Below are 12,637 nucleotides of genomic sequence, written 5' to 3'. Positions count from 1 at the left end.
ATCTGGCTGGGCCAGTTAAGAATGACCACAGAGTTGTTCTGAAGCAACTCCTTTGCTATTTTAGCTGTGTGCTTAGGTTCATTGTCTTGTTGGCAAATGAACCTTTGGCCAAGTCTGAGGTCCAGAGCACTCTCGAAGAGGTTTTCATCCAGGATATCTCTGTACTTGGCCGCATTAATGTTTCCTTCAATTGCAACCAGTCTTCCTGTCCCTGCAGCTGAAAAATACCCCCATAGCATGATGCTGCCACCACTATGTTTCACTGATGGGATTGTAGTTGGCAGGTGATGAGCAATGTCTGGTTTTCTCCACACATATCGCCTAGAATTATCACTAAAAAGTTCTATCTTCATCTCATCAGACCAGGGAATCTTATTTCTCATAGTCTGGGAGTCCATCTTGTGTTTTTTAGCAAACTCTATGCAGGCCTTCATATGTCTGGCACTGAGGAGATGCTTCAGTCGGACCACTCTGCCATAAAGGCCCAACTGGAGGAGGGCTGAAGTGATAGTTGAATTTGTGGAATTTCTCATCTTTCTATTGCATCTGTGGAGCTCAGCCACAGTTATCTTAGGTTTCTTCTTTACCTCTCTCACTAAGGCGCTTCTCCCACAATTGCTCAGTTTGGCTGGACTGCTAGGTCAAGGAAGACTTCTGGTGGCCCCAAACTTCTTCCATTTAAGGATTATGGAGGCCACTTTACTCTTAGGAAACCTGAGTTCTGCAGAAATTCTTTTGTAACCTTGGCCAGATGTGTTCCTTGCCACAATTCTGTCTCTGAGCTCCTTGGCCAGTTCCTTTGACTTCATAGTTCTCATTTGGTCTGACATACACTGTGAGCTGTGAGTTCTTATATAGACAGGTGTGTGCCTTTACAAATCAAGTCCTATCAGTTTAATTAAACAGCTGGACTCCAATGAAGTAGTAGAACTATCAAGGAGGATAACAAGGAAATGGACATCATGCGACATAAATATGAGTGTCTGAGCAAAGGGTCTGAATACTTTTGACCATGTGATTTCAGTTTTTCTTTAATAAATTTGCAAAAATGTCTACATTTCTGCTTTTTTTCAGTGTAGATGGGGTGCAGAGTGTACATCAATGAGAAAAAAAACTTTTGAATTTACCAAACAGCTGCATTGAAAGAGTGAAACATGTAAAGGGGTCTGAATACTTTCCATACACACTAACTGCTTCAGAGTTCGAAAACCCTGAAGTGGCTAAAAAAAAATCATTTCATTCTGTGATGGCTATCCCTAGGTAGCTGCTTGCTCCATATACTTGAAAGAAAAGAGTAAGTGATGGAAAAATGTTTGAAAAGACACTGGCAAGACTGTTTCAGGGAAACACCCACTACCATTTTCCTATAGGGGCTTCTACTAAAATTAAAATAAAAAAACCCCGGTCGGTGCGCCGGCATCTAAAAGACACCATTGTGCACACATCCTCGAAACTAAATCTTTTTAAATTCACTTAAAAGGAAAATCGATGACAATTTGCCTAGTCATAGCAAATAGAGGAACTATAGCTTACCCCGTCGCTTTATTGCTGCCACTCTAGTGCCATCTTGCCAGTCAGAATTTCAGTCTTCTGCCACAGTTACTTATGCCATCTACATACATGATCGCCATAGTCACTGGCCAAAATCCTCAGCATCATCACTGTGACCAATGATTGGCTTGCAGCAGTCACATGTCTATGGTATGTGTATGCATTTATTGCCCTTGGCAAATTGTCACGGATTATGGAAAACTAACTGTATTGCAAAGTTGAATAGCTTAAGCAATTCAATATTTAAATATAAAAAAATAGAATAAAGTAAAATACTTGGTATATTTTATGCCAGTCAATGGCAGCTGAATTCAAGTTGCATATACTGTATTTTGACATACTGTATGTTTAACAAGCCTGTCTCAAACATCAAGACCGACTTTAGGCAATGTGAACATCCTGCAAAGGAAAAGAAAATAGGAAGAATTCATGTATCAAGGATACATAGTTTAAATTTGGAAGGAAAATAAAGGTTATGCTCCTGAAACCAGTTTTGTTTACAAAACTTTGTATAAAAACATTGCATTAGTAGGCGGATTTACAAGAGATGTATTTGGCACATGGCTTCCGCGACTTCTGTGCACAAACCATGTATCTGGATATACAGTGCCTTGCAAAAGTATTCAGCCCCCTGGAACTTTTCAGCCTTTTCCCACATATCAGGCTTCAAACAAAAAAAGATACCAAATGTAAATATTTGGTGAAGAATCAACAACAAGTGGAAAACAATTGTTAAGTTGAAAGAAATTTATTGGTTATTTTAAATTTTGGTGGAAATTCAAAAACTGAAAAGTGAGGGTGCAATATTATTCGGCCCCTTTAACTTAATACTTTGTTGCACCACTTTTTGCTGCGATTACAGCTGCAAGTCGCTTGGTGTATGTCTCTATCAGTTTTGTACAATGAGAGACTGAAATTCTTGCCCATTCTTACTTGGCAAACAGCTCGAGCTCAGTGATGTTGGATGGAGATCATTTGTGAACAGCAGTTTTCAGCTCTTTCCACAGATTCTCGATTGGATTCAGGTCTGGACTTTGACTTAGCCATTCTAATGCCTGGATTTGTTTGTGAACCATTCCATTGTAGATTTAGCTTTATGTTTGGGATCATTGTCTTGTTGGAAGACAAATCTCCGTCCCAGTCTCAGGTCTTTTGCAGACTCCAACAGGTTTTCTTAAAGAATGGTCCTGTATTTGGCTCCATCCATCTTCCCATCAATTTTAACCATCTTCCCTGTCCCTGCTGAAGAAAAGCAGGCCCAAACCATGATGCTACCACCACCATGTTTGACAGTGGGGATGGCATGTTCAGGGTGATGAGCTGTGTTGCCTTTACGCCAAACATATCGATTGGCATTGTTGCCAAAAAGTTTGATTTTGGTTTCATCTGACCAGCGCACCTTCTTCAACATGTTTGGTGTGTCTCCCAGGTGGCTTGCTGCAAACTTTAAACAACACTTTTTATGGATATCTTTAAGAAAAGGCTTTCTTCTTGCCACTCTTCCATAAAGGCCAGATTTGTGCAGTCTACGACTGATTGTTGTCCTATGGACAGACTGTCCCACCTCACCTGTAGATCTCTGCAGTTCATCCAGAGTGATCATGGGCCTCTTGGCTGCATCTCTGAACAGTCTTCTCCTTGTTTGAGATAAAAGTTTAGAGGGACGGCCGGGTCTTGGTAGATTTGCAGTGGTATGATACTCCTTCCATTTCAATATGATCTCTTGCACAGTGCTCGCTCCTTGGGATGTGTAAAGTTTTAGAAATCATTTTGTATCCAAATCCGGCTTTAAACTTCTCCACAACAGTGTCACGGACCAGCCTGTTGTGTTCCTTGGTCTTCATGATGCTCTCTGTGCTTCAAACAGAACCCTGAGACTATCACAGAGCAGGTGCATTTATACAGAGACTTGATTACACAGGTAGATTATATTTATCATCATTAGCCATTTAGGACAACATTGGATCATTCAGAGATCCACAATGAACTTCTGGAGTGAGTTTGCTGCACTGAAAGTAAAGGAGCCGAATAATATTGCACGCCCCACTTTTCAGTTTGTGAATTTCCACAAAAATTTAAAATAACCAATAAATTTCATTCAACTTCACAATTGTGTCCCACTTGTTGTTGATTCTTCACCAAAAATTTACATTTGGTATCTTTATGTTTGAAGCATGATATGTGGGAAAAAGGTTGAAAAGTTCCAGGGGGCCGAATACTTTCGCAAGGCACTGTATGCACAGACCATATAAAGGACGAGTCCTTTTCCTCTGTGAAGCTGCCATGTTCATATTATTTGGAATATTATTCTACATACTATTCACTTTCCCTGTGAAAGGCCACTTGTTCCATACGCTTACAGCCTTTACAGAACAAACCCATATATTAAAATGATAATAAACCAATGGCTGTTAAAGATCAAAAGCAACAAGTAAGACAATACTGATCACAGTCTCATTAGCTTTACTACATCAGAAGGGATAAAAGGGAAGGGGGTTGGAATGGGATATGTGAGAGGCAAAAGGATCCCGGAGTGGAGTTATGGAATTCAATTATGGTTTGCAGCAGCAGATAATTATGGAGAGGTGACTCAGACTTCTTGACAGCAACAAGGACCAAAAAGACATTTGGAAGAATTTAATACGCAAGAAGAGCCAAGCAAACAATTTCATTTATCAAAGAACTTTGTAAAAACATTTTTTGGTCATTGTGATTGGTTTCACTGTGGTCTTAGTCAAAAACTTCCACATACTATTTGTCAACCATTGTGTCCCAATCTGCCAGCATTAACACAGACACAGGGCGGTATTTATTTGATGCCTACTCTTCCAAGCTGCATTCAGACTAAATCCTCCATGTGTATTTAATAAATCACACCAGTTAGGTGGGCAGGATTAGTTTCAAGTCACCTAATGACTATATCATGAGCAGCAGCATTAAGGGGATTAATATTAATCTTGGCCGTTTTTATGAAAGGCCAGGCACCGCTTTAACAAGAGCTGCAGAGTGAGAAACAACAATAGGAGCTTTGGTACAAACTCACACAGGTTTATTTTTTGTAACCCTTCATATAAAAGTACTTAAATAGTAACATAACCAACATGCTTCTTGATGACACCTTTTGGCTCTTACAAAATGCAGTATCATAACTTGACATTTAAAAAAAATATTTGGAAGCGTTACATAAAAGGTCCAAAAGGGGCAGTTCTTAAAAAATTTAACAGCAGAAAGTACGGGTACCAGACTTCTGGAGATGGGATCTTGATTTATTCCGATTGCCAAGTCTGGCAAATGCTGACCGTTAACTTGCTCCACTGACTCCATCACAGCCTCCAATCTATGCCAAATTATGTAGGAGGTAAAGAGCTGGTATAACAAGCCCAATAGGGTCTCCTCAGAGTACAAATAAAGAGACCGAACGCAATGGTCCTCACCTGGTGCGATTGTGTGACCACAACCACTAGAAAAGGAACAAGGCTGCTGCAGTCCTACATCAGAGATTGACTAAGTGAGTTAAATTCTGTGCTGCCGATAGTAATGTTGGAAAAGGAGAATGGTACCCAGAATACCATCATTATCATTAATATCAGCAGAGCAGAATTAACTCACTTATTCCATTTCTGATATTAAGTATGTAGGCAAGTATGAAGATTGTAAATTAGGCTACGACTAGTGATGAGCGAGTATACTCGTTGCTCGGGTTTTCCCGAGAAACAAATAGGGCTCTGTTCATACATTGGAGGAAAGATTTGAAGCACGCATAAGGAATTGAGTCCACTTTGCCAGCAATAACATGGCATGTTGCGCGATTTTAGCTGTGTAAATGGCAAAGCCAGAAAAGACTGCATCATAAATTAATGAGGTTCAGCATGAGCTGCTGGACCCATGATATTCATTGATAACATAAGCGACGGCACAAATGTGAACCCAGCCTGTAAACACATCAAATAGATGAAGCCAGTAACAAGCCAACAACAACCATTTCAGTTATTGTGCTTGAAGGGGGTAATCCCTTCTTGTATACGCATTACATATTCACTCAGTATGATCTGCAATTTTCAGAACTTCCATATTAATAGAGAGAAAGGCATGCACGATCAGCTCTCATTTCTCAGTGGTACACCGCTTGGACCCACTTTCTAGATACCGTATATCACTGTAAATATGCCAAGATGGTAAAGGCCTACAAAGAGGTCTTTTGATTTTGTCATGTAATATGACTAGGATAAGTCATAAGTAATGTCAAATCCAGCAATGTTCCAATGGAATCAAGTCAATGCCCCTTTAAAAAAAAAACTGTCCCATTTAAACAATTTTTTTGCCTACAGGCTTAGTGACTGGTTACCCCAAAAAAATAAATAAATAAATAAAAATAAAAAAAAAAAAAAATTAAAAATAAACTTTACTTACCCCTTTCACCAGGTCCAGTGCTGTGATTCCACCGCTGCTCTGATCTCCGTTGAAGAGGTCAATTCAACAGGGCTGACCCAGTCATTGAGCTTAGAGGCTCAGCGAATGTGGATGGCATGATCCACTGAGTTCAGTAATTGGCTGTAGTGCTGTCAACGTGACAGCACTACAATTTGAAGTCAGTTTGACCTTAAAACGCATGGACATTAAAGCACTTACACCTTTTCTCAGTCCTTGAATTCCATTTTAGGTCAGTCCGCCAGGCAGAATAGTTCCACCCCCTTTGGTATTATTTGAGATGCAGATGTTGTCATAGATTTGCAGCACATTGTACGCAATGCAGCACAAATGGTGAAGTCAGAGTTAAATTCCTCATTGATATGCTGCAGACTTAACCCCTTAGTGACGGGACCAATTTTTTAAATTCTAACCAATGTCACTTTATGTGGTCATAACTCTGGAATGCTTCAACAAATCCCAGTGATTTTGAGACTGTTTTTTCGTGGCACATTATAATTTATGATCATGGTAAATTTAGGTTGATATGTTTTGTGTTTATTTATATAAAATATTTAAAACTTGACAAAAATGTAAAAAAAAAATTGCAATTTTCAAATTTTAAATGATTATCCCTTTAATCCAGAGAGTCATACCACACAAAAACATTAATAAATAACATTTTCCACATGTCTGCTTTACATCAGCACCATTTTTAAAACCCTAATTTATTTTATTAGCCTTTTAGGCGGTTTAAAAATGTAGCAGTAATTTTTCATTCTTTCAATGAAATTTACAAAATTTATATTTTTGAGGGACCTATCCAGGTTTGAAGTGACTTTGAGGGTGCTATATATATTATATAAAACCCCAAATGTGAAACCATTTTAAAAACAGCATCTCCTGACATATTGAAAACTTTTCTCTGATAGTTTATTAACCCTTCAGGTGATTTTCAGGAATTAATGCAAATTGGTATAGAAGGAATGAAAAAGTGTTTGTTTACCACCTAAATGTTGGTAACTTCTGAACTAACCGCTATAGGAGGGAGACTCTTAAGCCCCCGTTACACATAGCGATATCGCTAGCAGTATCGCTGTAACGTCACCGATTTTGTGACGTAGCAGCGATATTGCGATATCACTATGCCTGATACTTACCTCCGACCGGCTCCCCCGCTGCTCATCGCTGATCGCGCGAGAACGTGCTGGACCATTTCTCGTCTGGCGCTTCCTGTGGCGCCGACGAGCGACGCGTGGACGCGGGCGGGACGACGTCAGGATCGCCGCGTCTGACAGGTAAGTAGCGACCCCTGCTATGTCGCTGGTGAGATTTGCCTGTGTGGCAGCTCACTAGCGACCATTTAGCGATGCACCAGCGATCCATATCGTTGTCGGTGCATCGCTAAGTGTAACGGTACCCTAAGGCCGCTATTTAGACATGAACTGCTATGGCAAACATCAGGACCACACAATCATGATCTCGGTGTGTCAATTAGATTAAAGCGGAAGCCCCCACAATCTATTAACCAATTATTTGATGTAGTCATTTTTGACAGCAGCAACTAAGGGGTTAAACAGATATGGACAGTGACAACACTGATCGTTTGTGATACAGCAAGTTGTCAGCTATAGTGCACAGCTGACAGCTGCTGAATTGTCACCTGTATGGGGATGCTATTCTCTTATATCTTAGGTCAGTAAAAAGACGTATTAGCTGTCATTAAGGGGTTAAAGATGATGCAGGATGCATTTTCCAGACATGAAAAATATTCCTTAGGCTAAGTTCACATGTTGTGGGTTTTTTTTCTGCAGGCAAAACCTTTCTTGGCAGTAAAGCGGAGGCTTACAAAAAGCTGCATATTTGCTGTTTTTATTGTCTCTTGTGCATGCAGATAAAATTTAGTGCCACCCCAAAAAAAACAAAAAAACAAAAAAAAACAAAATGCAGCGTCCTGAGTGTTCTGAATCAAAAACGCAGCAAAACGTCATACCTGTGTTTTTGCACTTAATGCTTTCTATGGGTGGAAAAACGCTGCACAAAACTCTGAAATAAGTGACATACTGCAATTTCCAGAAATGCAGTTCTCCAATTTAGTCAGGAAAAAGAAACGTGCATGAGATTTCTGAAATATCACAGCTTTTGGTGGTACTTTAAAACGCAGCTTAAAATTTGCATATAAAAAAAAACGTAAAAACGCAATGTGTGAACATAGATTTCACGTGTAGATAAGATTTTAAACATCCACTATACTTAGCTGGTAATGGATTTCTGCACATAAAACCACAGGGACAAGGAGGACACATTATGAGAAAAACACTTAGAAGAGGGGCATAATCTCATAAAACTTCTTACACAAATAAAAGGTAACCCTGGCCTGCAAACAAGATTGCTGGATTAGGATATTAAACAGTAAGCAAACAAGCGAGATAACGAAGCCCAACTAGCGGCATTGCCTTATGAAACGAGCAATATATGAAACTTCGTATCTGACCTATCGTTCTACAACTCACGAGTCTGCTATATCCTACACAACGCCCAGAAGAGGAACACTATTGCCTGAGACAGGGAAACACTCTACATGGTGATGAGCCATGTTTGGCCTCTCAGCAGACAGCCCTAATAGCTGTTACCCCTCTCTGTTGAAACAACAGTTTTAATCCCCTGAATGAGCAGTAGATTCCTTGATGTGCATTACATCCGCATAAATCAGAATTGTACCAGCATTGAAATCATGTATATACAAAACAGTAGAGGCAGCTGGGAAGGTTTAGGCTACAGCTAAGTGTATTTATTTTTAACACTGTCTTTGTGGACGGCATTCTTACTTTACATACAGCGCAGGCATGCCACAGAAATGTCGGAGCCTCAGACCAGATAGCATAAATACAAGTCGTACGGTACGCTTTTGCAGACGATGGCAGAAAATCTCTCCCCGGGTAAAGTGTTCTGTGGATGAAAACATTCAGCATGCTGCTGTGTCCACACTCCATTCTGCACACACAAGGTCAAGCCCATCCAATCTGACTGCATCAGTGTCATGGAATGCTGAAGTACACATATTTGCCATTCAACACGAAAACGGCTTTTCAAGTTCAATCAGCTATAAATGTTGCTTTGTTTTAATTTTCCACTGAACTTCCTGGAACCTATTATCAGGCTGTCAGGGATGTATATTTAGCAATGGCAACATGGCCTCTTTACAGCTGCACCACTGCCCATGTCACCTCCAATAAACAGAAAGGCAATCCCAGGGCCGGACAGTTACCCTGAAAGCTACACTCAAAGCTGAGCTCCAATTTGAATATTGCTGGAGTTTTATATTACAGCAGCATAATCCTCATTTTAGATCTATGCGAGTTTATATTCTATATATGCACGCATTTAAAGAATACATATGGTCTTTACACATTTGCCAAGACCAACATGTTAGGTCACAGTATTTCTCCTAAAAAACAAGTGGTCATTTTACAAATAGACAGTGAAGTCCAGACCCATCTAGACAAGCAGACAATCTGCCCTTATCGAGGATTGATCGACGATACAAGTATCGTAGGGTTACAGCTCGATCACCAGACATGCTTACACGAGGCAATAAGTGGGAATGAATGAATGGTCATTTAGGTGACCATTGCCCTGTGTCAGTAGGCATCAGACTGACTACCAATTGGGCCAGAAGCAGATTTCAGCACAATTTGTCCACAGATCATTTGCCTGTTAGGCAATCCCTTCAAATGTTGCAGCTGTTGAATGCAGGCTCGAGGACTCGAACATATAATTCAAAGACGCCGAAAACATTTGTTAGCACCCGGGCATGCTCGGATAACAACTTATCAGAGTACGTTCGCTCATCACTAGCAGAAAACAAAAAAAACCTCAGGTGTTTCACGGCAAGTGAGTTTTCACATACATCACGTGATGTATAAAAAGTATATGATTCAATAAAACAGGAGAGATATTGGTGCCAGCATAATTTGATATCTTATGTAAGAAGGGAAAAAAAGGTCAAGTAAACAATAGGAGCTCTGTATGTAGTTGAACAAAGGCCATGTAGAATAGCAAACCTTATAAAGGTGTTATGGTATGAGCCCTATCACAGGAAACCAGGGCTGTGGAGTCGGTAAGCCAAACCTCCGACTCCCCAGCACTGGTCACCACTGAGCATGTGCATGAAGTGCAGTACAGATTCATCTCCGCTAAAAGCAGAGACCCTTCGTTCAGGAACAGAACAGACATTTATAAGACATTATATACCTTACCAAAAATATTATGCAAACATATACATCACATCCTGCATTGAACTACTAAAATATTTATTTAATAAATTGGGTTCAGGAGTCGGTCCATTATATATCGACTCCACCAGAATGGACACAGACTTCAAATCCACAACAGTGCTTGAAACGCCACCTCTTATGCTAGAAAATATTGTACAAAACCAGGCATACCACAACAGATGCTATGGGTTTTTCTTTAATTCTGGCAGTTGTGGATGAAATCTTTGTTGGTCTACCTGACCGTGGCTTTGTTTTTAAAGAGCCCCTGATTTTCCATTTGTTAATCACAGTTTGAACGCTGCTGACTGGCATTGTCAATTCCTTGGAAATCGTTTTGTATCTGTTATCCGTTTTATACAGTTAAACTACCTTTTCCCGTAGATCCAATGTCAATTCTTTTGCTTTCCCCATGACTCACAATCCAGAAACATCATTGGCTGGATGAGGGATGCAAGAGTCTGTGTGGATCCCAGACACTCACTCACCTTTTATGCACACACACTGATTACAAGCAAACAGGTCACAGGTGAGAATGTTACCTTTAGTAGCCATTCAAACTCATTTGTGTTAACTTCTGTGCATGTTATCAGGCCAAAATCACCAGGGTGTGTGAACTTTTCATCTGGGTAATTTGGATATTTCGGGTTGTCATTATGATTTAAAAAGAGAAAACAAAGTAGTTTGACAATAAATGGCTTCACCCAACCACTGACCATGAGTGGAGAAAAGGGTTTTGTTTAATTATTCATATTCTCTGAAAAAAAGGCCAAAAAAGCAAAAATACTGCCAGGGTATGTAAACTTTTGAGCACAACTGTATTTAGATCTTCATCTCTCCCTGGTAAGATACCACATGCAGAATGCTGATGTCCCTCCTCTCCTCCCTTAGGATACGTGATGTTGTATCGTGTGACATGCATACATTTAGGACGGCTCATCACACATACAAAGGGTTTGGGCTGTGATCGACATAATGAAGGCGAAAAGGGACGGATGTACTGACAAAAGTGCTGATAACTAGAATGAATAAAATGGATAACAAGCACTGGAAATATTTATATGTAAAATGTATCATGTGATATATTACAATGAAGTTAGAATTCCCTTTCAAGGTCTGGTTCCATATATTGTTTCCTCTGATATAGCAGTAAAGTATAAAGTGAAAAAAATAGATCCCAGTAATGATCCCATAGTTTTCTATGGAATACTTATAGGCATTCACTGTATAAGTTGTTTTGCCAGACTATTGCCAGATCAAAAAACACAACATACAGGGTCTGATCCATGTATAATCACTGGTCTGGTGCACGACTATAACCAGTCGTGTCTGTTTTAGGCATAAAACTGATCAGACAACTCATGGTAGGTTTTATGGAACCCAAATGCTTGAAGTCAGTAGATCTGATGAGTGAAAACTAAAGCAACTTTGACTTTAACACTGTCTTGATAATGGATAGAGTTTTTAAAAGATACCCACGTTACTTCTGAAGCAACCACTAGGCTTAAAATCCAAAAATCAAAAGGCCTGTAACATTCCTGTCTACATAAACCATCTGGACAAGAGCTCTCTCCAGTTGATTTGCACACGTTCATCTCGACAATGTAAACTTACTGAATCACTGTCTTTTAATTGCTTTATGAAACATATAAAACAGAGAAATTCTTTCCTCAAATTCAGAAATGGAACTTTTCCAAAATGAAAAGTACTTTATCCCTGGACTGTAGACAGTCACTGAAAGACAGACCAATACTTAGCTTTTTATTGATGGAAACTCTTCACTTTAATAAGTTATGTGTTTAATGTTCAGGAAAAGAAGGTAGTTTACAATGAAACGGCTTATTAGCACTGGAATACCTTTCTGGAGGCCTTAACTGAAACTGGGGCTGGTAATGGTCCTCGCAATCCTAACGATGGGTTATACAAAATTATCAGCATCCATGCCATTCTCATACATTGTAAGCTTGTGAGCCCTCACTCCGTTTGGTATCGGAGTTGTGCGTTTTTCTGTAAGGTCTTTGTCTGAACAAGTTTCCTCTAAAATTTCAAGTGTTGCAGAATATGTTGGCGATCTAGAAATAAATTATGCCACATAAAATATACAATGGAAATAGAACTGTGTTCAAATACACTGATCAGCCATAATAACGAAACCACCTAATATCGTGTAGACAAATATCATCGTGCCACTAAAACAGCTTTGTGTTTAAAACAGAAGACATCCGACGACTCGTTTGCTATTTGGTACCAAGATGTAAGCTGTAAATCATTTAAATTGGATTCCCTGGCTTTATAATTATATTTAATCAGTGGGGGTGTCCGACTCTTGGCGTCCCCCCTGGTGAGCTGCTGTTGAAAAGCCAAAAAGTCCCATTGAGCCTATTCATTATTGCACAATGCCATTC

General features: G+C 39.7%; 1 long non-coding RNA gene across 2 annotated transcripts in view; it reads right to left on the bottom strand.

Annotated features, from left to right (window-relative positions):
* LOC141072868 (uncharacterized) overlaps positions 1 to 12,637 on the bottom strand; it is a 123,041-nt gene that overhangs the window by 25,330 nt on the left and 85,074 nt on the right. The gene's annotated exons all lie outside the window — the stretch shown is intronic.

This window comes from Dendrobates tinctorius, unplaced genomic scaffold (assembly GCF_039654945.1).
Source record: "Dendrobates tinctorius isolate UK_male_01 unplaced genomic scaffold, ASM3965494v1 ptg000292l, whole genome shotgun sequence".
NCBI classification, from domain to species: Eukaryota; Metazoa; Chordata; class Amphibia; order Anura; family Dendrobatidae; genus Dendrobates; species Dendrobates tinctorius.
Note: the sequence above shows the minus strand (reverse complement) of the source record. Positions and strands in the feature narration are given on the sequence as shown.